This window comes from Vulpes vulpes, chromosome 13, assembly GCF_048418805.1.
Source record: "Vulpes vulpes isolate BD-2025 chromosome 13, VulVul3, whole genome shotgun sequence".
Classification (NCBI taxonomy): domain Eukaryota; kingdom Metazoa; phylum Chordata; class Mammalia; order Carnivora; family Canidae; genus Vulpes; species Vulpes vulpes.
In genome coordinates this window covers 20838753-20865856 of record NC_132792.1, presented here as the reverse complement: position 1 = coordinate 20865856, position 27104 = coordinate 20838753, and the positions used below count along the sequence as shown (strand labels likewise).

At 37.8% G+C, this 27104-nt stretch overlaps 1 pseudogene; it reads right to left on the bottom strand.

Annotated features, from left to right (window-relative positions):
* Window positions 1–1844: 1844 nt before the first annotated feature.
* On the bottom strand, window positions 1845–20105 carry LOC112916013 (mediator of RNA polymerase II transcription subunit 7-like; annotated as a pseudogene).
* Between the last annotated feature and the right edge of the window lie 6999 nt (window positions 20106–27104).

Here is a 27104-nt window from a genome sequence, read left to right as displayed (position 1 = left end):
TTGACTATACCAATATCAATAACCTAGTTGTAATATTTTACTATTGATTTGTAAGGTATTACCATCAGAAGAAACTGGGTAAAGGGTACCAAGGAATACCATTTCTTACGATTGCATGCAAATCTACAATTATCTCAGAAAAGTTTAATTAAAAGATTGCATTAGGGATGCCTGGGTGGGTCAGCAGTTGAACATCTGCCTTTGGCTCAGGGCGTGATCCTGGGGTCCTGGAATGGAGTCCCACATCAGGCTCCCCACAGGGAACCTGCTTATCCCTCTATGTCTCTGTGTCTCTCTCATGAATAAATAAAATATTTTTTAAAAAAAGAGACTGCTTTACATTAGTATTTATCTTGATTAGTGAGTTCTTTCATGTCCCCTTAAATTTTTCTCCAGTGGTGGTACCTCTCTTGCCTCCCCCTAGACCCACCCCATACTCCACACTTAGGCTGAATGCCACTTCCCCCCCCCTAAGATGTGCCTTTTTACTGCGGTAAAATTACTTCACATAAAACTTACCATTTTCATCATTTTTATATGTACAGTTCAGTGGCATTTATGTGTATTCACATTGCCGTGCAGCTAGTACCTCCAATTGTCTCTAGAATTCTGTTCATCTTCCCAGACTGTTTCTGTAGCCATTAAACAATAACTCCCTCATCCTTCCTCCCCAACAGCTCCTTGCAATTACCATTCCACTTTCTGTCTTTATGAATTTGACAACTCTAGGCCTCACATAAGTGAAATCATAGTTATTTATCTTTTGTGATGAGACTGTTTATTTCAGTTAGCATAATGTCTTCAAAGTTCATCCATATAGTGTAGCATATGTCAGAATTTTTTAAAAAAAGATTTACTTATTAGAGCAGGGGTGGTCAGAGGGAGAGGGAAAGAGACTCTTATGCATACTCCTCACTGAGCACAAGCCGAACACAGGGCTTGATCCCACAACCTGAACCAAAAGCAAGAGTCAGATGCTTAACTGTACCACCCAAGTGCCCCAGAATTTCTTTCCTTTTTAAAGCTCAACAGTATTCTGTTGTATGTATACACCACACTGTTTATCAGTCAGTGAACACTGGCCTCCTTCTACATTTTGGCTCTTATAAATAATTGCTATGAACAATGGTATACAGACAGCTCTTCTAGTTGCTTTTCACTTCTTTGGGAGTATATACCGAGAAGTGGAATTACTGGGTCATGTGGTATTTCTATGTTTAACTTTTTTTAAAAAAATATTTTATTTTATTTATTTATTATGAGAGATACACAGAGAGGCAGAGACATAGGCAGAGGGAGAAGCAGGCTTCATGCACCGGGACCCCGACGTGGGATTCGATCCCGGGTCTCCAGGATCGCGCCCTGGGCCAAAGGCAGGCGCTAAACCGCTGCGCCACCCAGGGATCCCTACAATTATTTTTCTAGTTCTGTGAAAAATGTTTTTGGTGGTTGTTTTGTTTTGTTGTGTTGTGTTGTGTTTTTTTTTTTTCCAGCTTGATATCCTTTATTTATCTATCATTCTTAAATGACAAATCTACTTTTCAAAAAATGAAATCTTGATATTACTGAGGATATCTTCAACATTTTCCGCAACTCCAAAATCAGGAATATTTTACACAACTGGAATTCTTTGCTTTTTAAAGTGATTATTGTAAATGTATACATATATACTCATTTGCTTGTGCTTGCCATAAAGTGAAATTACAGCCTGTGACATCTCATAATTGATAAAGTTAGAGCCAAGCCATTTATATGACTTCTAGTTATATCTCTTTGAGACTCTCCAAGAGCGAATTAACCAATATATGCCATTTACTGAAAAGGAAAAGAGAAAAAAAAATCCTTCATGGTCTTTCATTCATTTCATCAATTAGGACACACCAGGCAGCATTTTTCTCTATAATCTGGTCTTTCTTATGACCTGAATTTCCCATTGCTGTTCATTCTGTCCAGTACAATTTTCCCTATCATCAACATCCATTGGTTCAGTTTTTACATTCATCCCTGCTTCTGAATGGGGCAAATCATCAGACGAAGAAGCCAAGCAATTCTGAATCATCTCAATGACTCATTCCAGATGTTTCTGAAACTGCTCAGCTGTTTCAAGGCGTTGACATTTCTGGACCTCCATCATGACTCTCAATGTCTCTCTTGCTTGGTGGGGTTGGTATTCATTTACGAGATGATACACATGTACAAAAAGTAGCTTAAAATCTTCCAGTTTATCTTCTCATTTTATACTCCCAGGGCTCCTTATCAAGATACCTAAGAGGTCTAGGAAATTAATAACATATTGAATTTTCTCCATTCTTTCTTGTGATCAAACTGCTTAGGATGAAGTCATTCAATGTTCTGGCTTTCTAAAGGGTGGATGATAGAATCATCACATTGGAACTGATTGACAAACATCATAGACCTATCTTTTATTAGAGGTGGAGGCTTGGGAGCTAGTGAATGTTTTCATCTGTATATTCCTTGATGTACTACATTGGAGGTGGTGGAAAGGGAAGTCACTTGTGGCTCACCTATAATGGAAGATCAAGAACCCCAGCTCAGGGTTTACACTGGAGCTTTCAGTGTTTTGATAGGGATTGCATTGAATCTGTAGATTGCTTTCAGCAGTATAGATATTTTAGCATTAATTCTTCTAATCCATGCACATGGACTATCTTTCCATTTGTTTCCATCCTTCTTTCATTAATGTTTTATAGTTTCAGAGTACATGTCTTTCATCTCCTTGTTTAAATTTATTCCTAGGTACTCTTTTAGGTGCAATGGTAAACGGGATTGTTTTCTTAATTTCTCTTTCTGCTACTTCATTATTAGTGGATAGAAATGCAACAGATTTTTGTATATTAATTTTGTCTCCTATAACTTTACTGAATTTATTTGTCAGCTCTAATAGTTTTTTGATACCATCTTTAGGGGTTCCATATATAGCATCATGTCATCTACAAATAGTGATAGTTTCACTTCTTCCTTACCAATTGGAATGGCTTTTTTTTTTCCTTGGGTGATTCCTGCAGCTAAGATTTCCAGTACTATGTTGAATAAAATTGGCAAGAGTGGACATCCGTGTCTTATTTCTGATCTTAGAGGAAAAGCTTTCAGTTTTTCACCATGGACTGTGATGTTAGCCATAGATTTTTTCATATATGGTCTTTATTATTATGTTGAGATATGTTCCCTCTACATCCACTCTGTTGAAACATCTGGGTGGCTCAGTCAATTAAATGTCTGCCTTTGGCTCAGGTCATTATCCCAGTGTCTTGGGATTGAGTCCCTCAGTGGGGAGTCTGCTTCTCCCTCCATTTGCTCATAAGTGTGCTCTCTCTCCCCCTCTCTCTCTCTCTCCCTTTCCCTCCCTTCCTCTCCCTTTCCGCTTCTCAAATAAACAAATAAATTTTTTTTAAAGTTTAAATCCACTCTGTTGAAAGTTTTTTATCATGAATGTATGTAATATTTTGTCAAATGACTTTTTAGAATCTATTGAAATGATCATATGGTTTTGATCCTTTTTCTTGTTGATGTGATGTATCACATTGATTAGCAAATATTGAACCACTGCTGCATCCCTGGAATAAATCCTACTTCATCATTATGAATTTTTAATGTACTGTTGAATTTGGTTTGCTAATATTTTTGTGGGGATTTTTGCATCTATGTTCATCAGAAATATTGGCCTATAGTTTTCTTTTTCTCTTTTTCTTTTTTTTTTTTTAATAGTGTTTGGTTTTGGTATCAAGGTAATTTTGAGTCTTTCTTTTCTTGGTAGGTTTAAAGATTTGTCCATTGTGTTTTCCAAAAACCAGCTTATTTTCACTGATCTTTTATTGTTGTTTTAGTCTCTCTTTCATTTATTTCCCCTTAGATCTTTGTTATTTTCTTAAAATGCTAATTTCTAGTTCATAACTTTAGGCAAATAGATTCTTGTCCCTATGACTTAGCTTCCTCATCCACAAAATGGGAATGGCAGTTCTCAGTTCCTAGGGATTTTGTCAGGATTAAACGAGATAATTCATGTAAAATGATTAGTTCAGAAATGGGTATATATTAAATGCTAGTTAAATGTTATGTAACCATATTGGAGCATGATAAGCAGAGTGTCCATGTAAAAATGTGTACACTTGGTAGGAAGGGATAGAGTTAGAGGAATGTTCATTTTATTTAATGTCCCAATTTTCAGGTGACAGGGCATCTGAGTGTTAAAAATTCAACCTTAGAGGGGGTGTCATGGATATTCGACCTATGTGGTCTCAAAGAGTTTCATGATTGGTTTAATGTTCTGTTGTCACCATCTTGAAATTCTTTTTTTTTTTTTAAGGATTTTATTTATTTGTTCATGAGAGACACAGAGGGAGAGGCAGAGACATAGGCAGAGAGAGAAGCAGGTTCTATGCAAGAAGCCTGATGTGGGACTCGATCCCGGGACTCTGGGATCACACCCTGAGCCAAAGGCAGACGCTCAACCACTGAGCCACCCAGGCGTCCCACCATTTTGAAATTTTTATTTTTCAGCAAGGGACCTTACTTTTTCCCCCCCACTCATCTGGAAGTTTATGTAGGCAATCCTACCTTGCCTTACATCTTCTCATATTTTCCAGAGAAAGCAAGACTGAAAGAGTCACTACCCCCATAGCAGAGACCAAAACTTTTCCTGGTACCCCAGCAACATGGGCAGGAAATTCAACCTGATTAGCAGATGTTCTACTCTGTCATAATCCCATCTCTTTGCGACATCTCTTCATTCAAGGATGTTCCACCATCCCATAAAATAATGCCAACCCTCAAGTGGAATCCTCCTTGGCTTTATGAGTATGGGTGTGGTAGACTGTATAGGGTTTTCTCTTCAACTTTTTGGATTTGGGTATTATTGCTTGATCATTTTTCATTAGGCCAAAGGGTTTTGTGGACAAGATTAGGGCTCTGCTCTGCCACAGTAAAAAATAAAAATCTGTGGGTCTTAAAGAAATAGTGGAGGCTCAAGAAGAAACATACATAAAATCATTAAGCTATCATTTTAGAGGTATTTCTAACTTGTCAAAAGCATTCTGAAGTCTGTGTTGCTAATGAGAGACATTCTTGGGATTTTATAGACACTGAGTTGGGAAAGAATTTCTCTGTGAGATGACCAAGGTTGTAGCCAGTAAAATGATCCAGCAGAGCAATATTGCATTTGGAGCCAACAAGTTCGAATCCTGTTTGTCCAGGTGCAGTGTTCATGTGCAAATCTATCTACTCAGACACTCTGTTACCCTGGCCTGCCAGCACAGACAGGTGTGCACTGGGCTGGTAGGCTTATTCACAGGAAGGCTGCAACTCACAGAAAAGTGGGGGGTATCCAGAGTGGGAGCCTATAGCTCCTCTTGGTGAAATGATGTGCCTGGAATAACAAAGGAGAGAAATCAAAACAAAATAAAGCCACAGCAGGAACGTTCCAACCAAGCTTAGAAGTGATGAAAGCGGAAAGAAAATTTAGCTGGAGTTCAAACTGTGGCTAGGGTTATGACAGTTAATAAATCAGTAAGTCTGGAAAACGTTAAGTCTCACAATAAAATTAGGAAGTTGCATTACACTGTCATTCAACTAGTGTTATGAAAAAAAAAACTCAATTATTAACACGTGTGTTTCTTCTCTGGCGGTATCTTTCATTTATTCGTTATTAAGGCTTGCCTTCTCCCAGAGACAGTTGTACATTGTTAAAATGGGTCCTGCCACTTGTTAGCTATGTGGCCTTGGGTGGATTATTTAGGATCTCTGAATCTCAGTTTCTTTTTTTTTTTTTTTTTTTGAATCTCAGTTTCTTTATCTGTGAATTGGATTTCATAATAACTATCTTTTTGGGTAGTGGCTTTCAAATATTTTGGCAGTAGCTGGCGTAAGGAATATCATCTTATATCATTGCATCGTATACTACATATACAAATTTCTTATACAATGTCTTTCAGGGCCATTTTGCCCTTCCCTGTTTACAAAAGTCACACTATGTGCTGAACACAGTAGATAATGAATGAACATAGTAGATGCTCAATGAAGTAAATGGAATCGAACAACTCCAGTTTTCATCACCAGCTCAAGTGCTAAGGTGAGCAGAAATTCATGTGGCAGATGAACCAAGACCTCTTCCAGGAGATGAAGTCCCATCTTAGGGCAACTTTTCTGTAAGACAGCCTGTCACTCTGGATTTTGAGGGGCATAGCTAGACATATTTGGTCCACCTGACCTAATATAGGATCCCAAGTTCTGCTATACCAAGAGTTTATTCCATAATTTGAAGCTCTATGTTCATTTCTTCATCCTACAACAGTGGTGATCTTAACACCCACCTCACAAGGAGATGATGTAATGAAAGCAGAAGTTCTTGGGAGCAGTTGTGAAAATAAGTTCTCTATAAACCCTCGGTCGAATGGGACTTCTGCCCTTTGTAGACCACCCATCAAATCATAGCTCTTTGAAGTTCCCTTAGATGAAAAAATAGCACTGAATAGGAATCCTATATAAGCTATTATTTTTCCAAATTAAAATTAGAATTTCATATATAAATATTTATGTTCATGACACATGCAACCAATGTACCTTTTGGCCTCTGGTTTGTTTTATAATGGCATCTTCCAGCTGGATTTGGTTTTGGAGAGAGCTCCCTCTAAACACTAGAACAATAGATTTGAGTTATACTGACAAAGGAAATTCTAAAGGCCTGTTGAGCTTATTGATTTATTCATCTGTGCATTAATTCATTCAACAGACTTTGAGCAATCACTTTTTTGCCGGGCACTGTGATAGGTGTAGGGATACAGAAGTGAAAGAGACTATCTTTGCCCCAGGAGCTAACATTCCTGTGGAAGAAGCAGACACATCAACAAACAATTATACTGCAATATGGCTAGGCAATAATAATAATAAAATAAATATTTGCTGATTTCCCTTTATGTGCCAGAGACTGTTCTGGGGCTAAGAATACATCATATACACACAGCATTTGCCATCAAGAACTTATATACTAGTGTTGGGGAAAGTTACGATTTGGCTCTTAGAGGCACAAAGGTGAAGGCAACTAACTTTGCATGGTGGAATCATGGAATACTTCCTAGAAGAGGAGATGTTTGGGCTGAGACTTAATGACTGAGTAGAGGCTTTTCAAATGAAGGTTATGGGAGGTGGAAACTATGGGGAAGGGCATGTGGAAGAGATATGGCTTTTGTTCAGAGCAAATAGCATCTACTAATGTGTATGTGGTTATATCTGAGGGAGTAGGAAGAGATGAAAAGGTCAGCTCATAAAGGGACTTAAGGCATTTGGAATTCATTCTGTAGATGCTAGGGCTTTATGCAAAGGATGAACTGTAAGACTTGTATTTTATTTTATTTTATTTTATTTTATTTTATTTTATTTTATTTATTTTATTTATTTATTTATTTATTTATTTTTTAAGACTTGTATTTTAAAACGATTTTTCAACACCATAAGGAAAATGGATTTCTTGGCAGTAGGACTGAGCAAGACTGTTGTCAGGGAGAAAGGTTAGAAGTCTGATCCAGTTATCTAAAAGGGAATTGATAAGCTTGAAATAAAAACAGTGGTGTTAAGAATGAGGGGGAGAGAATGGATACAAGAGAAATCTTGGATCAGAATCTATAGATTTATAAAATATTGGAGCATTGGATGAGAACATTCAAAGGGGTGGAATTCAAAGTGACTGATAGGTTTCTGGTTTCAGTGACTTAAGTGGTTAACACTTGATGCCACAGCGACCATAGGCAATTACCCGGGATGTTCCTTTGCTAATTTTCAGGTTGTAGTTTGAAGAAACCATCACCGCTGATGCTGCGGACAAATTGCTGGTTGACTTGTACAAGTCCTTTTATGTCAAGATATAGTTTTAATATTTATACTTGCATATATATACTGACCTGACACATATATGACCTACTTGTTAAACTGACCACCATATGTTTATAGATATCACTTTGTTTTATTATTTTTTTAATGGCATGATACTACAGCATCACAGTGTTGAGGATATTATATGCATGGGTTCTGGAGCCAGACTGCCCAAGCACAAACCCCGCTTTTGCTTCTCATATGTAGACTAACCTGGGGTGAAGTCTCCCCTGTCCATAAAATTGCCATAACAATTACACCTGCCTCCTAGAGGCTTTGTGAGGATTAAGTGAGTTAATTCATGGTAACTCACTTAGAACATGGCCTACCTGGTATGTAGTAAGTGCTCTATGACTGTTATCTTTTCTTTTCTTTTTTTTTTTATCATGCCAGGAGCATCTCCATGGAACAAGAGCCCCTGACATGGCTTGAATGGCATCTATGCCTATTGCTGACATGCAGAGCTGTTGTCCTGTGCCAGGCTGTGCCATGGGCTGTGTATATATTATCTCCTTCAGTTGCACAACAGAGTTATGAGGTCCTATGTATAGTGTCATGATTGCAGTATTATAGAAAAGGGCAGGTACTACAGATGTTAAGCAACCTGCCCAAAATGACACAGCTAGTGAGTAAAGGATCCAGGATCCAAACGCCCAGGACTACCTGGCCCTAATGCCCATGGACATGATCTAGGCTGTTGCTAGGGCAACTAGTGCCTGAGCAGCCACCCATTTCTAAGAGGATACTGGCTGGAAGGTGCCTCATTATTCCAATAGTAAGAGTCATCTTGGTTCTCTAAGAGCCTAGTCCAGTGCCACACATGATGATGGAGTGCAACCTAGCAGGTGTCCTCGAGTGTGTAAGAGAGTAGTTATGCCTCTTCCTTTGTATCTTCCCTCAACCATCCAGCCCTCCCCAGTCAAGTCCCCCACCCTTTTCTTTCATGGGTTTAGACTGGCCTATAGAAGACTTAGGGCAAAAAAAAAAAAAAAAAAAAAAGATCAAATTTAGCAGGTTGAAAAATATGATAAGAATATGATCTGGCAAAGATTATTTTATCTTTATTTTTAAAATATTTTATTTATTTATGAGAGACACAGAGGGAGATGCAGGCTCCCAGTGGGAACCCCAATGCAGACTGGATCCCAGGACCCTGGGAATCACGACCTGAGCGGAGGCAGACACTCAACCACTGAGCCACACAGGCGCCCTGGCAAAGATTATTTTAAATGGCAATTGCCTCAACTGCATTTAACCAAACCATAAAAGCCACTTAGAGAAGAATTTACTTTGAATACACATCTCCTGTGTGCTCGGCTTATCTATCCATTTCTACGGCAGCACCTTCACATCTGGCTGGAACTTGGTAAAAACATCAGATCTCATCTTTCATCTTACTTTTTAATTAGGTTCCTGCCCTGCTGCCTATGGTTCCGACCAGTGCATTGCCATCTTTCATGAAGTCTTCTATAATGCACAAAGATCACAGGCACTCAATAGGAATGGGAAATAGTACTAATCACACCGTCTTTCTCCATTGCAAGCTGAGACATGTCCGGGAATCTAGGAGTAAGTTATTGATGTAGGTTATTTCCAGGGTTCTAAGGTCTGAGCAATTTGTACCAGGTCATTGTTTATAATCTCAAGGCAGACGCCTATTTCTAAGAATCTATTCCAGCCACAAAGTCTTTTACAAACAGCTACCTCCAAATAGTGGAAGTTGAATTTCCTAAGCTTTGAATCTGCCATTGAAAACAAACCTTATTTTCCCACTAAGGCACCACCATCCTGCAATCTCTCCTGTTTTCTCCTGGAGAAAGAGATCTGGCTTCCACCCAGGTCAGGTGTGCTACTTTAGCTCAGCTAGATGTTTGAAAATCCACACAATAATAGAAGATGAAATAATGCACTCAGTCAATCTAGCAACAATCCATTGCTTTTTTAAAAGGATCCACTCCCAAGATTCTATATGTTGAAAGTGTTCTTTGAAACTTTGAGATGATTTACAAAACCCGGTTTATACATAACTTTTCAAGAGCTCATCTTTTGCGCAAAGAGCTATTAGTGTTGTTTTGAAATCTCTAGCATAGCTTAAGTGCAGATCTCAAAGAAAAACAAAAACTCGTCTCTATAAAAAAACAGTGTGGTCTTTTGGCACTATAGATTACACGCAAATGAGAAGTTCTTGAAAGTATTGGTTTGAAAGGAATGCGTTCTCATGGACTCAGGTATTTCATTTCATTTCTTTTCTTTTTTTTTTTAAAAAAAGATTTATTTATTTATTTATTCATGAGAGACACAGATAGAGAGAGAGACAGAGACACAGACAGAGGAGAAGCAGGCTCCATGCAGGGAGCCCAATGTGGGACTCGATCCCGGGACTCCAGGATCATGCCCTGGGCCAAAGGCAGGTGCCAAACAGCTAAGCCACCCGGGGATCCCCAGGTATTTCATTTCTATATACTTTGCTATTTCTATGGTGTCTTATCATGAATCTAAATGTGACTTGGAGGCTTCATGCAAAGTACTCACCAAGTAGAAGCTGACAGACCCGAAAGAGAGGTGTTGCTTTGTCTAGTTTTCTTTTAAAGCTGCCGTTTTATTGGGTGCTTGTTATGGGCTGAATGATTTGCACAGTGCTTTATATACATCCTCTCATTTCATCCTTGCATGACACCGATACAGCTAGGATTAATTGTCCTTATCTTGCCCGTGAGAAAACTGAGCTTTTCTGGGAGGTGAAATCGTTTGTCCAATGTCACACAGTTATTTAGCAGTCTTTGGTTCAAGTAAAGGTTTGCACAGTGTCAAAGGTCATACTCTGAGCCAATCCACTTGCCACTTGACCTCAGTTGAACTTGACCTCAAGCCACTAAGGACTGGAGAGGGATTCAGGTGATATCTATGTGTTTCTGTCCTCCTGCAGCTGTAATGGAGGCAATAGTATTTCTCATGATATTAATAGTGATCCTGGACAAGATGATACTTTCAGAGCATCTTAATATTATGTAAAGAGTGACAATATGGGTGTGATGTCCCCCTCTGAAAGATTAGAGGCTGTGCACCACCTCGTATTGTGTTTTTTGGTGTGCACTCCTACCTTCTTTCTTAAAAGGTCAGGCTTGCATCTTACACTGTCTTAATACACCGTATAGCATCTATCAGGTTACTGAGGGCTATGTAAACAATAGTGCTATGGATGAACAATAGTGTTAATAGCTACCATTTTATGAGCTCTTACTGTGAACTCAGGCACTGTTCTAAATATTTAATGTACCGCAGACTCATTTAATCATTAATGTAGTAGATTCAAACATCATTCTCATCTCACAGATGCGGAAACCAAGGCACCAAGAGGTTAAATGACTTGCCTAAGGACACACAGAAAATGGGAAAGATGGGGATTAGAACCCAGGTCTTTTGGCTCCAGAGTCTTCTTCCCTTCAGAGTCTTCTTCCCTTACCAAAAAGCTTCTTTATAAAATCCTGCTTCATCATTTCTCCCACTTCCACTGCACTCCATACCCCCTTCCTTACTTTATTTTTTACCATAGCATTTCTCATAGCTGACCTGCCATATACTTGCCTTTTTTTTTTTTCCTTTTTGGTTTGTCTCCCCACACTAGAATGTAAACCAAAGAGAGCAGAGATTTCTGTCTTGTTTTCTGCTGTATCTCTGGCATTGCTACTTCTGGCACATCTGTGAACTAATAATACAGAACTGTGCCTGGCACATCATAGGCAGTGAATTGGTGCTCACTGAATGAGACAGTAACTGAATCCCAGGTGTGTCTGTAAGCTGATCAGAACCGGCAGCTACTCAGGATCCATCCTACTATAATTCTGCTCGTGGTTGTGATTTTGAACATGAGGTGGTAGAATGGTAGGTACATAAGATACATTTCTCTGGACTGAAGAGTAAGAAGTCGGGAAGTACTTCAGGCGCACCTGGGTGGCTCAGTCAGTTAAGCATCTGACTTTGGCTCAGTCAGTTAAGCATCTGACTTCAGCTCAGGTCATGATTGTGGGGTCCTGGGATTAAGCCCCATGTCTTCTGGGATGCCTGTCAAGCAAGGGGTATACTCCTCCATCTTCCTGCTCCTACTCTTGCTTCTGCTTTCTCTGGCACTCTCTTTCTCTCTCAAATAAAATCTTTAAAAAAAGAGGGAGAGAGAGAGAGAAATAATTCAGCCAACGGGAGGAAAGATGTAGGAAGGTAGCTGGGAGAGGCGGGGCATCAGTGATGGGAGAACATATCTATGGGTGGAAAGATTTACAGACTAAGAGGAAGGAATCTGTGGAGAGGAAGAGTGGAGTGGAGGTGATGATGGATGGGTGGAGGTGAGGGATGGGTTGGCAAAGGGAGAGAGGAACTAGGTTGAGCTCCAGTAGAAGGACCAAACTTGCAAGGGTGGAGGACTGCTCCTGCTTCTGAAACACAGCAAAAGGGGGTGATTATCCTGGTAATTCTGCAGAGACTTGAGATACAGAGAAATCCAGAGAGATCTTATTGCATGCCCTTGATCTTCCCAGGATGAATAGCAGGGTTAAGGTCTCCAAAGCTTATACTGAAGATATTGAAGAAAATTCAGATTTAAAAAAATGATGGCAGGTGAAATGATAGTTTGACACTGCTGAGACAGGGAACGGGGACTGAACTTCAGCTCATTTAAGACATTCATTTCATGTAGGCAATCAGTAACAATGACGGGAAATTAAGACTGGGCTGTAATTAGTGTGAAATTGCTCTCTGTGAGACCGTTGCTCATGTTGAGCAATTTTTCACGTGCTTCTTCTCCAAATCTCTCTTCCCTGGTAGTCTATTTAAATCTTTTGTCTACTTTTAATTGAGTTGTTTGTCTTATTGAGTTGCAAGTGTTCCTTATACATACAAGTCCATTGTTATGTGTATGTGAATATAAAATATTCTCTTCTAGTCTATGGTTTGATCTTTCATTTTAACAATGATTCATGAAGAACAAAAGTTTTAAAAGCAATAAAGTTCAGTTTGTTGATTCTTTTTCTTTTAAAGCTCATGCTTTTTTTTTGTCTTTATGAAATCTTTGCCAAATCCAGATTATTAAAAATTTCTTTGTTTTCGTTTTGAAATTTTATAGGTTTAATTTTGCTTAGGTCTATGATCAATGTTAAGTTCATGTTTGTGTATGGGTTAAAGTTCTTTTTTTTTTTCTTTTACAACTGGCTAGCCAATTAATTTGTCCAGCACCATTTACTGAAAACATTATTCTTTCCCCCCATTGAATTGCCCTTGCACCTTTGTCAAAAATCAGTTGACTATGTGCTTGTCTATTTGCGGACTCTTTATTCCATTCTCTTAATTTGTCTATACTGATTCAGTATAGACAAATAACACTGATTATTGTATTAATAATTGTTGCTTTATAATAAGCCTTGAAATCAGAAAGTGTAAATCTTTTAACAGTTATTCTTTTTCAAAGTTGTTTCAGCTATATTCCATTCTTTGCATTTCCATATCCTTCTAGGCTTTTAATTGAGATTACATTCAGTCTATCAATAAATTTGGGGAAGAACTGACATCTTAACAATGAGGAGTCCTTTGATCTAAGAACACAGTATATTTCTCTACTTATTATGTCTTCTTTAAATTCTCTTAGTAATATTTGGTAGTTTTCATTAAAAAACTGTTATACATCTTTTGCCAAATATATCCCAATGTTTCATATTTTAAAATGCTATTGTCTAAGATATTTTTAAAAATTTTATTTCCTGGGGCACCTGGGTGGTTTAGTCAGTTGAATATCTGACTCGATTCTGGCTCAGGTCATGATCTCAGGACTTTGGGATCACACCCCACATCAGACTCTGGTACTCAGCATAGAGTCTGCTTCTGTTCTTACCGCTGCTTACTTGTACTCTCTCTCTCAAATAAATACAGTCTCTTAAAGAATTTTATTTCCTGATTATCTATTGCTAGCATATAGAAATACAAATGATTTTTGTGTATTGCACAAAATATCCTACAACTTTGTTAAAGCATTTTAAAATACATTTCTTAGGATTTTTTTACATGGAGAGTCTGGTCACCTGTGAATATATCTGTAGGGTTGTGTTTTTTTGTTTTTGTTTTTGTTTTTTGTTTTATAAATGCCCTTTATCAGATGGAGGAAGTTCCCTTTTGTTCTTAGTTTGCTAAGAATTTTTATCAGGAACGGACTGTAGATTTTGTCAAATAATGCTTTTTTTTGTATCTCCTCAAATAATCATGGGGCAACTGTTAAAATGGTGAATGATACTGATTGATTTTCAAATATTAAAACAACCTTGAATTTCTGGGATACACTCTACTTAGTAATTGTTTGTGGTACTTTTTAAATGTTTTGAGATTCAACTTGCTAAAATTTTGTTGAAAATTTTTACATCTATATTTACTTATGAGGGCTATTGACCTGCAGTTTTCTTTTTTTTTTTTTTTTTGTTAATGTTTTTCCCTATTTTTCTCTTATTTCTTTTCTGCTTTTATCTCTATTACTTCCCGTTTTATTCTGACCTTGGGTTTAAGCACCTCTTCTGTTCCTAGTTTCTTAAGGTGAGGACTTAGGCATTGATTTCAGACCTTTATTCTTCAATCCTATGAATTTCTTTCTATGTACCTTTTTTTTTAAGATTTATTTATTTATTAATGAGAGACACAGAGGGGGAGAGAGAGAGGCAGAGACACAGGCGGAGGGAGAAGCAGGCTCCATGCAGGGAGCCTGATGTGAGACTCGATCCCGGGTCTCCAGGATCACACCCTAGGCTAAAGGCGGCGCTAAACCACTGAGCCACCCGGGCTGCCCTCTATGTACTTATTTAGTTGAATCCCACAAACTCTAATGACCTGTGTTTTCATTTTTAACAGTCAAAAATAATTTCTATTTTGATTTTTTTCTCTGATGGATTATCAAAAAGATTTGCAGGTATTCATTATATTTTCTTTTGATTCTAATTTAATTCCATTGTGATCAGAGAATGTGCCGTGTTTAAAATCCTTTCAAATTTGTTGAATCTTATTTTGTGACCCCGAATACTGTATTTCTTGACAAATGTTTCATGTACATTTGAAAGGAATGTGTATTCTGCTGTTGTTGGTTGGGAATTCCACAAGTATAATTTAGGTCACATTAATTGATAATCTTCATTCAAGACTTTCATATCCTTACTTATTTTTTGTCTACTCATTCTCACAATTTTTATGAAAGGGACAATGAATTCTCCAACTATCTTTGTGTATTTGCCTATTTTTGTTTGAGCTCTATTGGATTTACTTCTTGTATTCTTTTAAAATATATATATTTATTTTTGAGAGAGAACGAGGAAGGGAGAGAGCATACACAAGTAGGGGGAAGAGCAGAGGGAGAGGGAGAAAGAGAAGCAGACTCCCCAGTGAGGGTGGAGCCTATCCCATTGGAGCTGGATCTCACCACCTAAGCCATATCATGACCTAAGCCAAAATCAAGAGCCAGATGTTTAACCAACTAAGCCATCCAGGTACCCCTACTTCTTGTATTCTGAATATTTATTTAGAATTCTATATCCTTTTGACAAATTGACGACTGTATCATGAAATGACCCTGGTAATATTTTTGCTTTGAAATCTTATTTGTCAGATATTAATATAGTCACTTCAGTTTTCTTTTGATTAGTGTTTGCATGGTATATGTCTTCCCATCCTTTTACTTTTAACCCATTTCTGTATTTATAGTGAAATGGGTTTCTTGTGGGCCCCAAAGAATTCTGATTTGCTGTGTTTCTGATGAAAATTCTACCATACTTCCTTCTTGATTCCTTTTTACATAGTTTGTCTTTATTCTTGGCTATATTTAAGATTTTTGTCTTAATCCATGGTTTTAAACACTTGCCTGTGATATACTTTGGTGTAGGATTCATGTTTCTTATATTTGGGGCTTGTTGAAGGCTTTATAGTTTTTATTAAATTTGGGAAATTTGGGGCCATTATTTTCTCAAATATTTTTCTGCCCCAGGAACTTTTTATATTAGGCTGCCTAAATTTTCTTCAGTGTGCACTGATGCTCTGTTCAATTTTTTCCCAGTCTTTTGTCTCTTTCATTTTGGGTAGTTTCTATTACTGTGTCTTCAGATTCACTAATCTTTGCTTGTATAGTGTCTAATTATCTGTTAATCCCACCTAGTGAATTTTTTCATTACACTAATTCTGTTTTTCTCTTCTAGAAAAACTTTAAAAAATCTTATATGTCTTAACAAGTTCATTCTATTTTCTTCAACAAATGGAATATAGTTATAACAGCTTTAAATGATTTTGTCCACTAATTCTATAATCTTTGTAATTTATGATACATTATGTTTTGCATTTTCTTCCTCTGATGCATGCCTGGAATTTTTGGATAGGCTCCCAGGTACCATGAGTTTTATGTTGTTGGATGCTGGTTATTTTTGTGTTCCTGTATTTCAGTGGGATGCAGTTATGTTCCTTGGAAATAGTTCCTTTTAAGTCTCGCTTTTAAATTTTATTAGGCATGTGCAAAACAGTCTTTAATGTCAGAATAACTTTTCCCCAGAGGCAATACTTTTCTGAAGACCCTATCCAGTCTTTCTTTATTATAGGGTTTACCACTATGGTTGATGGAACATAAACTATTCTCATCCCTATGTGATCCCTAGATACTGAAACCCTGCTGCTTTTGTGTGAATATTTCCTCTGTCTCAGGTAGCTTGCTGACATGAATTTACTGATTAGCATTCAGCTGAAGATTTAAGGGGGACCATCTGTAGAATGCAGAAATTGTTTGTGTAGGTCCCTTTGCACAGGTGGTGTTGTGAAATCTAATCATTTTGACTTTATAGGACTACCAGCTCCATCTTCTCAGTTTAGGGAAACTATTAAGCTCTCCCTGGGTTTCCTCACTGCATGACAGCGTGGAAGCTCTCTTCAAACAGTAAGCCTGGACAAACAGCCCATCTCTTTTGTTTCATTCTCTTAGGGACCACACTGTCTTGAGCTGTTGCACATTTAATGCCTGAAAATTGTTGTATTATAAATTTTTAATGTTTTTTAAATGTCGTGTAGGAGGATAAACCCAATATTTACACTCCATAGTGGTCAGAAGGGGGCATTTCTCAATGAAGTTCCAATTTGTTTTCTTCTTCTGTGGGATTAGGAATTTTGTATTATATTTAGGTTCATTTGTATTTCTTTTGCTTTCTTGTATATTTTTCTATTTCATTTTTTTCTCTCCTTGGGATATTGGTCTTTTCCTTTTTCATTTTTAGAAGTTCATCAGAGACTATGGAGATAATCCCTTTTTTGTAAACATTTTTCCAGCGTCTTGTATTTTTACTTTGCTTATAGTGTTTTTTTATTCCGTGTATATCACTTTCATTTTTTATGTAGTCAAATTTATGAATATTTTCTTTTATTGCATTTGGGTTTTAAGTCATATTTAGAAAGCCCTTCCTGTGATATATTTTTAATATCCTCAGAGCCTCAATTCTTTGCCTGTCGAGAATGGATTTTATTTTTTGTCAATAGCTTAAAATTATTTGGGATAAAATCTGGTGAAAGAGATAGGACAACAAATTAAGTAATGATAATTTGGATTAAATCATAAAGTTTCTGTGTAGTTAAGATATTTTTTGTTTATATCAAATGCATTCATTTGTTTCTGAAATTGATTCCAAAGTGTAATTTTAGAAATATGTGGTGAATAATATTTTTAAATGTTAACTTTCTTACTATAGTTCTTTTTTTCCCTTTCCCCCATTTTCCTGTCCAAAGCTTTATGGCCTTGGATAAAATATGTGGCAGAACAATCATAGAGAGGTTGAAGATTCTAGAGAGGAGTGGCTGTGAGGTACCTTTCAGGAGAAAGGACGTAGGCAGACATAAAGAAAAATTCCTATGTCTCAAGCAACAGAGAACCCCTGAACCTGAAGGAGCCATCAGAGAAGGACAGCAGACCTCATATGAGTAGCCTGTGTGGACAGATGATTAACCTATATTTCTCCTCCTGGATGATATGAAACTGAGAAATTATGACAAATTCTCAAAGCTTCATGAATCGGAGAAAGACCAAGAATGACTGACATGAGGTTTCTTACCAACTTGGTTGTATAAAGTCTTGAATTTGAAATTTAGTTTGTAGAAAAATAAATACATCTTATATATTTAGATGATATCTACCCTCTTGACAAATATTTCGGCCAATGATTAACATAAATTAGTAGCTTTCTAAAGTAAAGGACTTAAAGAGTTACATGCGTTTGCCTATCTGCTGAGAGCAGGGCTGGGGGAGCGGGATCAGTGAATGAGTTTCTATCACCTTATAAATAGTGTTTTTAAGTTGAGCTTTGTCCCTCTAAGTGATCTCTGAACTTGGAAGGAAAAAGGATTACATCTTTACTAACTTCTAACTGAAGCACAGAATTTCCTTCTATTATAAATGTAGGCAACAAATCACAGGAGTATCAGCAATACTTATGATTTCATCAATAATAGAAACCACATGCATTTTCATATAACAATATGGTTAATACACATATCTCAACATATTATTGCACTTCATTACCGCTCATCACTACATTTTTTTATAGTTCATTTATTTCTAGTTACTGAATATACAGTTGTTCCCAGATTGCCCATAGGCACTTGAAAGTCTGGAATCGTTCTTACCTGCATAATTACCTTGATATTTGTACTCCCCATTTTTCTTAGTGGCACCCATTGGAAACTCTGAAATTATTTTCACATTTCCTTTCCTCTTACTCCTCAAGTCTACATCCAAATCTTTTACAACATTCTATTTCCTCTTGCTCATCCTTCCAGCTTCCTAATTTTGGTCCCACCTCCGCTCTTATCTGGGCCTTTATAGACATCTGTTTAAGGGGGGGTTGGTCCTTGATAATCTCACTGTCCACTCTGTCACTGGACTCCCTGCCAAGGAATCTACATGTCTGCCAGTTACTTTTTTTTTTTTTTTTAATTTACTAACCTGTAAATCAGATCACATTATACCTCTCCTTAATATCTCTCATGGATTCAAATTTCCTTATTTGAACAAATTCTGAACTTCCCAAGCAGGACTCACTTTACCTTTCTGAAACCCCTGGTTATAAACATCCTTATGCATGAGCATCAACCCCATCTTGTAACTCAGTCTTCAATGCTGATTGCCCTTCTCTTTTCTCCTCTTCAGGAGCTCCCACTCATCCCATCATCCTCCCCTCCTCTACCTGGCTTTTCCTTCCCTAGGCAGAGTTAATTATCCTTTCTCTTCCCCTGTGACACTATGTGTCTATCTTTATTATGACTCATTTTGCAGAGCACGGGAAGTTGCCTTTGTTTGCCGCAGGTATCTCAACATATTGTTGATTCTCGTTGCTATGCATCACTGTTTTAATTATGGAAGTTTTTGAACTTATTCCTAGATCTAGCTATTTAGTTCATTAATAAAGAAGTTTTATTACTATTTCACAAATATCTTAAATATTTTGATAATTTCCATGTCAACGTAGCTGTCATTGAATTTTATTTGGAGCATTTAGAAACATTATTCTGACAAGTAGTCTGTTAGGCTTCAGCAGATAGTTAAAGGTGTTTATGGCATAAATAGGTCCAGAACTTCTGTTTTAGTTAAACTTCATGTAATTCCTGGTCGAAGTCACCTCTAGAAGAGACAAAACAGCAATAAGGCAAGTCCTTGCTTTTCATTTCCAGCTCTTCCCCAGCTGGAAGATTTGAGAATATAACTTAACTCAGAGAATCTGACCTTCTACACTCATTTCAGGCTCAATAAACTGCAGGAGCTCAGCAGTTTATCAGTCTGACTTGACAGCTTCCACCAGAAGCAGTGCTTACTAGATTTGGGGGCCTGAAACTTTTCTGCAAGGCTTAGCTGATGACATATTTGCCTCTCTCGTCTTCTTATGAGCTGGTGCCAAGATGACTTTCCACATCAGTGAAATAGCTTTAAATCTGACATTCTGGGCTTGGAGCCTCCTCTTCTTTAATCAGCACCAATTCTACCCTCTGTCTTTTAATTCAGTATATTCAGGGCACAGGTCTTGTATCCTCTCACTTGCTTCTAAGTCTGCCACTGCCCTCCCAATATACTCCTTCTCTGTCCACATTCCCTCCAGCTGTGGCAGGTGATGATGCCAGGAGACTGGAGGAATCCAGCCTCCAAGCCTTGCAGGTTCCTGCTGAGACAAGCTATCAGCTTTCACCATTTGACAAAGAGAGGATGGAAACAAAATCAAGCCAAAGGCAAAGGCCGTGCTGAGTTGAAGTCTCTGATCTTGTCATTTTTTGGACACAAAACTCTGACACAGAACTCTTTTCCTAAGATAAACCCTCAGACAAAACTTTTCAGTCTCTGTTACCTGAGAACATTCTACTGCATGCAACTCTGTTTTCTGTTTTAACTATAGGAATGAGAACTAACATTTCACAGTTTATAATTTCATTAATCCTCAGAGCAATTGTGTACATCAAGTTTTCTTGCTACCATTTGATAGATGAGATATCTGGACTCAAAAAGGTCTAAGACTAATTCTGCACAGTGCTAGAACAGGAAGCTAATCTAGAACTACTGTCTCTAGGGGTGATGATGGCTCCACTGCCCTGTGCTTTCTGTTATAGGAAGAGGTAAATGTGCGAACTCAGATGAAATACCTCAACATGTGGCTTTTTGGCTCTTTGAATTCTGCACATAGGTTTTGTTTCTTTCAAACAATGTTTTAAAATAATTCATATGAGTTTCCATCATTGAGAAATTTGCAAATTTCACATCAAAATTCAGATTCTTGACTTTTTTGCCCTTTAGATGAATGAAGAGGTCTGGTTACACAGGGCATGCATTACTGCAAGGCAACAATTATCTAGGCTGAGTACTGGTGCTCTTCTTGGGTGGAGTGTAAATTTTCCAGTTTATTGCAGTTGCCACCATTCCCTATTGCTCCCCAGCATTAAAACTGAATTTCAGTTATTTATTCTCTTTGTCTTGATTTTCTTATAGTGGAAGTAAGAGGAAAGAGAAACAATCCTTAAATGCACTTCTATCTCAAAAATGGGAAAATGAAATATAGTCTAGAAAACTTTATTTTTAACCTGATTTAACTGGGTCCCTGTAGGAATTTGAATTTATGATTCCTTATGGAGATAATTGTTCCCAAGTCTGGATGTCCATTGTAAACATTTGGGAAGCTTTAAAAAAATACTTGAGATGCCTGGGTGGCTCAGTGGTTGAGCGCCTCCCTTCCACGCAGGGCGTGATCCTGGAATCCTGGGATCGAGTCCCACATCGGGCTCCCTGCATGGATCCTGCTTCTCTCTCTGCCTGTGTCCCTGTCTCTGTCTCTCTCTTAGTGTGTCTCATGAATAAATAAATAAAATCTAAAAAAAAAATACTTGACTCTGGGCTACACCACAGAAGGTGAGCAGAAACTTCACAGCTATTCCCCAAGAATCTGTAATGTTTTAAACTCTCAATTATTCTGACCAGGAAACCATTTAACGGATTTAATTGTTGATTCTTTGCGATGACTCCTTATGGAAGGCAGACTTCACTGTCCCCTAAGACTCAGCTACCAGTGCTTTAAACAACAACAACAACAACAACAACAAAACAAGTAAGCCAGAAAAACTGACTGACAGCCTAAGGCAGTCAGATGGAAAATGGTCCACATGGAGTTTGTAATAAATGAAATATCAGTTGATTCACCAGTTTGGCTCTCACAGGTCACCAGCAAAAAAAGGCATCCGGAGACCATATCAGTGTTGATTCCCACCAGCCCTTGGCTAATTCACAGAGCCATATACTGATTCACACTGAAAGGGACCTAGAAAGCATTCACTATTTTTGTGCAGTCACTTTCCCTCTCTGCTTCTAGCTTCTTCATCTGAAAAACCAAAATGTAAGAAAGGATAATTAGAGACAAAATTAGGACTTGAACATTGGTTTCCTGGGTCCTAGACCTCATTCTTCCATTGTGGACTTAATTTCATAGAGAATTAAAACAACAACAACAAGATCATAATGGCCCAGGTTAGGTTTATAGTTCCTTTTTGTCCCAAGGCAAAAATGGAAAATTGGGAGTTTCTTGCAATTTATTTACTATCACTTCTTTTATATCAAAGATAAATCAATTATAATGTTAACTTACCTTGTCATCTGGGTCAACTATTTAAGGGAATCATGGATATGTTTTCTGTCATCATTTTGGGGATAATAATAATGGTAGTATTAGCAGATACTCTTTATTGAGCAATAATTCTGTGTCAGATGCTCTTCTCTTCATTTACTCTGCATTACCTTATTTAATCTTTACAGCAACCATCTGAAGTAGATATTTACTTCCAAATCTTGCATATGAGGAATTGAAGCTCTGAAAATTAAGTGAACTTTGTTTATTCATTCATCCACTCTTTATTGAGAAGCTATCATGTGCCTGGTCATACAGTATATAAGCAGCAGAGCTAGGATTTGAATCTGATTTTATGATTCTTAGACCCATGCTTCTCCCCAACTCTATGAAACTTTTCTATCTTCTAGGCTTCCTCCCATGTCTCCCTTAGGTCCCAGGTTGACCCTCATTCCACCCTTTGTTTCTATAATATTTCTTTTCTTCATATTAATGTCTCTATTTTATTGAAGAAGTGTCTTTTCTGGGTCAGGATGCCTGAGGCTATAGCCAGTGTGTGTGGAGTGGAGTTAATGGGCACAGAATAAAACTGGAGGGAGCTAGCTCTGGATGCTGGAAGTGCCTGCCAGAAGCAGCCACAAAGAGGCTGCTGGGGCATGTATACCAGATACATCTCCGTGATGTCAGGGTTTACCTCTTGTGGACAGATTAGGTGGGGCCATTTGTGCCCCAAATCTAGCCGGTCACTAGTCATGAAACACTTCCATATAACTTGGAAATAAACTGTACCGAGTGAACAAACAAAGGTAGGAAATTCCTTATAATTAATCATTGTGACTCATTTCAACTCGGAGTTGCTTTCCAAAGCATTTTTGCATACATGATTTTATTTCATGCTCACATAGCATACTAGTATAGCAGAGATTCTGTACTGAGAGTAGGTTGGTGATTGTTAAGTTAAACGGCTTGTAAGGCAAGTCTTCCCTTAGCTTCTCAACAGCCCTCTCTTCTCCCTAGTTAAAACACTAAAAATGAATCACATAGAAAATAGTACACATACTGAAAATAAGTTTGGCAGAGAACTTGTATCATGTATGTATCATAATGCAAATGGCTCTGGGAAGGAACAAGGAACACTTTTGTGTTCAAAAGTAAAAATTTGCTCTGGACCTGGTGGTTGACGAGTGTGAGGGTACTAAGATTGTGGGAAACATTGTCAAACAGATATAAAAGTTGGGAAGAAAAAATTTAGGGTGGTGTTAGAAAACAAGATAGGCTGCTCAAAAAGGAATTTAGTTATATACCAAAGGGAACAGAGGTTGGAACATAATTGCCCTAGATTATACTTTACAAGATGATCCTTTGGGAAAGCTGCATAAAATATAGCTTCTGTGTGAGGATAAACCTATATCATCTTAATGGATTTTTGATAGAATACCAAAATTTAAAAGTAACAGGGCTGTGCTTCTATCAAGAAGTAATTCTCCTCACAACCCATTTTTCATTTTAATGTGCCGGATAGTAGCTAGCTCATCACTCTTACCTTTGTTTTTTTCTTTCTCATGATGATCCTAAGTATATTTTTCCAAAAGACAACCACTGACAACCCCAAAGCCATTGTTCTGAGTTCTTACTCCTATGAGTGTTTCAGGTAATACTGTTCTTAGTATTCGATGTCATCTTTCTTATCCTTTCATTTACTTTCTTGGCTGCCAACAGTTTCCCATTTATCTGTCTCCTTTGTCTTCTGTCAGGCCATTCTGAGTGGTAATTTTTTATCCTGTCTGTTTCCTTATCCCAGTGGTCCATTCATTTTCTTTAGGCTCCTTTTCCTTCCTCCTCCAAGCCCCCTTTATGACAGCACTTTCTCCAGTGAAGTTTTGAAGTATTCAAGAGTTGACAGCTGAAGATGGTGATTGGGCTAGAATGAGAAGATGGGTTTATTGAATAGCCATTACAGGCCTTCAAATTGGTCAGAGTTCTTGGTTGCAAAATGATGGAAAAAACTCAAGTTAGCTTAAGGAAAAGAGACTTTACTGGGTCACTTATCAGGAAAAGATGTTTGGGGTAAAGCAGAATGGGAGGAATTTCTGTAGGAACCAGGACCTCACAAACTAGAGTTGGAATTGAGTACCACTGGGTTGCTACTTCCCTTGTCTTTAACTATTTTTTTCTGTATAGTTTCATGCTGCAGAATGGTTTTCCTATGTGCTGGGAAACAAGGTTGCTGACTTTCAGCTCCAGGTTCATACTCTCCAGAAGAAAAAGGGCTTCATTCCCCCTGCTACCCCTCCCCCAACACCACGATCAACCTGAGACTGTCGTATCACTCCCAAAGAAGGCATTGGATTCATTCTGTTAGTCATGTATTCACTTCTGGACCAGTTTCTGAGTTTTACCAGATCTAAGACCTGAGGGCGGGGTGGAAGGGACTAGGATTTAGCACTATATTGACAACCCCATGAAAAACACTGAATGTGAGAAAAATGGTTCTCTAGAGGAAAGGATGCTAGAAAGACAAAAACATTGAATAAGCACTCCAGAATTAAAAAAAATACTTTAAATATATATTTGTCTGCACAACTGAACAAAGAAGAAATCTTTTCCTCTGGTGTTACCCTTATAATGAAAAACTTACTTTGAGGAGAATAATAGTATGGGGAGTCTCAACTGGTGGGGGTGGTGGTTGTTGTTTTAAAATAACACTGTGTTCTTTTTAAAATGTCTACCATCATCACCCTCCCTGAATCCACACTGACTCTGGGCTTAGCAATTTGTCTTACTTTGACTGATGGGACAATAATAAACGTGATGCAAAACAGAGTCTTGAAATGTGTGTATGCATTGGGGCCTGCCTTCACTTGCGGCACTTTAGTGCCCTATTAAACCTTGGTTCGCCTAATAGACTATGAGTATGACATGACCCAGTTATTTCCATTGTCCCCACCAATAGTCAACTGAATACCAAACCTAGGAATCCATCAACTAGCAGCTGACTAGCAAACCATGAGCAAGCAAAGATGACTATACATGGAACAGATATGAGCCAACCCAACTGAATCAAGCTCAAGTTTCTGACTCACAGAATTGTGACTAAATAAATGGTTGGTGTCTTAAGACATTAGATTTTGTGTTATATATTACGTAGCAAAAAACTGATACAATCATTCTGTGCTGTGTTTTTGGATCCATCCTGACTTGGGAGGCTCTTCTAGCTTTTCAATACTGGTCATTCTGGATTCTTCATTGGGTGTTTTATTAGTTGCATCTACTGTAGGATGAAAGTTTCCATATTATTCCTGATAACCTCCTTGAAATGGCCCTTAGTTATTGAATTTCTCTTTAACCCATTTCTCCCCCCAAAATGAAGAAAAAATCCACTTATGGTACTTTTAAGAGGAAGCATATGAGCAGCCAAGAATTCCCAACCACCATTTTTGTTCTTTTAAGACAAAATTGACCTGAGTAGGAAATGCATTTAGAATTTTTTTCAGTGAGTAAAAATGTTTCCAACTAAGTTCATATTTATGAAGTAGCTACTTGATGATGTCTAAATTTTTTTCTCTCTTAATTTTGTATCTAAACTATGTTTAGTTTCGATTTTATTAAGAGTATGACAACCAGTAATCTGAGTATGGAATCATAGGGATCATCATTTATCAGGTGAAAACAGAGGAGAGGATAGGGAGGTAAGAGGAGAATGAGAGGAGTGTGGAGTCACAGTAGCCAAGGGGATTCAGAACTTTGAAAAGAAACATAGCATTAAATCCAGAAAAGGAATACATTGTAGATAGGGGCTAAAAATAACCATTGGATTTGGCAATTATGAAGTTATTGACCTTAGCATTTGTGATAAATGGTGTCCAGAGTATAAGAAGAGAAGGAGTCAGACCTCAGTGTCTTGTCAACAGGATGCAATGTGAGAATGTAGACAAGGTGTATTGATGTCTCATTCCAGAGGTATACGAGAGTGATGGGATGGCAAGTTTAGGGCAGACAGTGTCACTGGCAGGCAGGGTTGAGATTTGAATATATTCCTACAATGGCAGAAAGGAGAACACACACACACACACACACACACACACACACACACACAATCCCCCATTTCATGAAAGCACAGCATCAGACTGTAGGATTCTCTGCTGTTTGAAATTTGTACAAATACCAATTTGACTCTGAAGATGATATGATGCTACACAAGGGTGCCAGTTTACCTGTGTTTTTCATCACCATCTCTGTCAGATGACAGATAAGGAAGCCTAGGTGAAAGACTCAATCATGAAACTCCCCCTGCTTCACAAAGGGGTACTGTTCTCAAAAAGTTCAAAATTGGAAATTTCAAATGGAGTTGTTCTTTGAGAGTAAAATTATGCAATCAGCACAAAAAAGATGCAATGTGATTCTATAGACAAGGCAGCTCCTAGTTTCATTGATGTGTTTGACCATTCTTTTAGCTTTTATTTCATTGGTTTCTGTTCTAATCTTTATTAATTCTCTTCTGCTTGGCTTAGGCTTTATTTGCTGTTCTTTCTCTAGCTCCCTTAGGTTTAAGGTTAGCTTGTGTATTTGAGACCTTTCTAGTTTCTTGAGAAAGGCTTATATCACTATGCACTTCCCTCTTAGCATCATCTTTGCTGCATCCCAAAGGTTTTGAACAGTTGTGCTTTCATTTCCATTTGTTCATGAATTTTTAAAAATTCTTCTTTAATTTCCTGATTGGCCTATTCATTCTTTAGTAGGATGCTCTTTAACCTCCAAATATTTGAGTTCCTTCCAAATTGCCTCTTGTGATGGAGTTCAAGTTTCAAAGAATTGTTTCTTGAAAATAGGAAATTATCCCAATCTTTTGGTACTAGTTGAGACCTGATTTGTGACCCAGTATGTGATCTTCTCTGGAGAATGCTCCATATGCACTCAAGAAAAATGTATATTCTGTTGCCTTAGGGTGGACTGCTCTGAATATATCTGTGAAGTCTGTCTGGTCCACTGTGTCATTCAAAACACCTGTTTCTTGTTGATCTTCTACTTAGCAATGATCTGTCTATTGTTGTGAATAGGATGTTAAAGTCCCCTAGTCTTATTGTA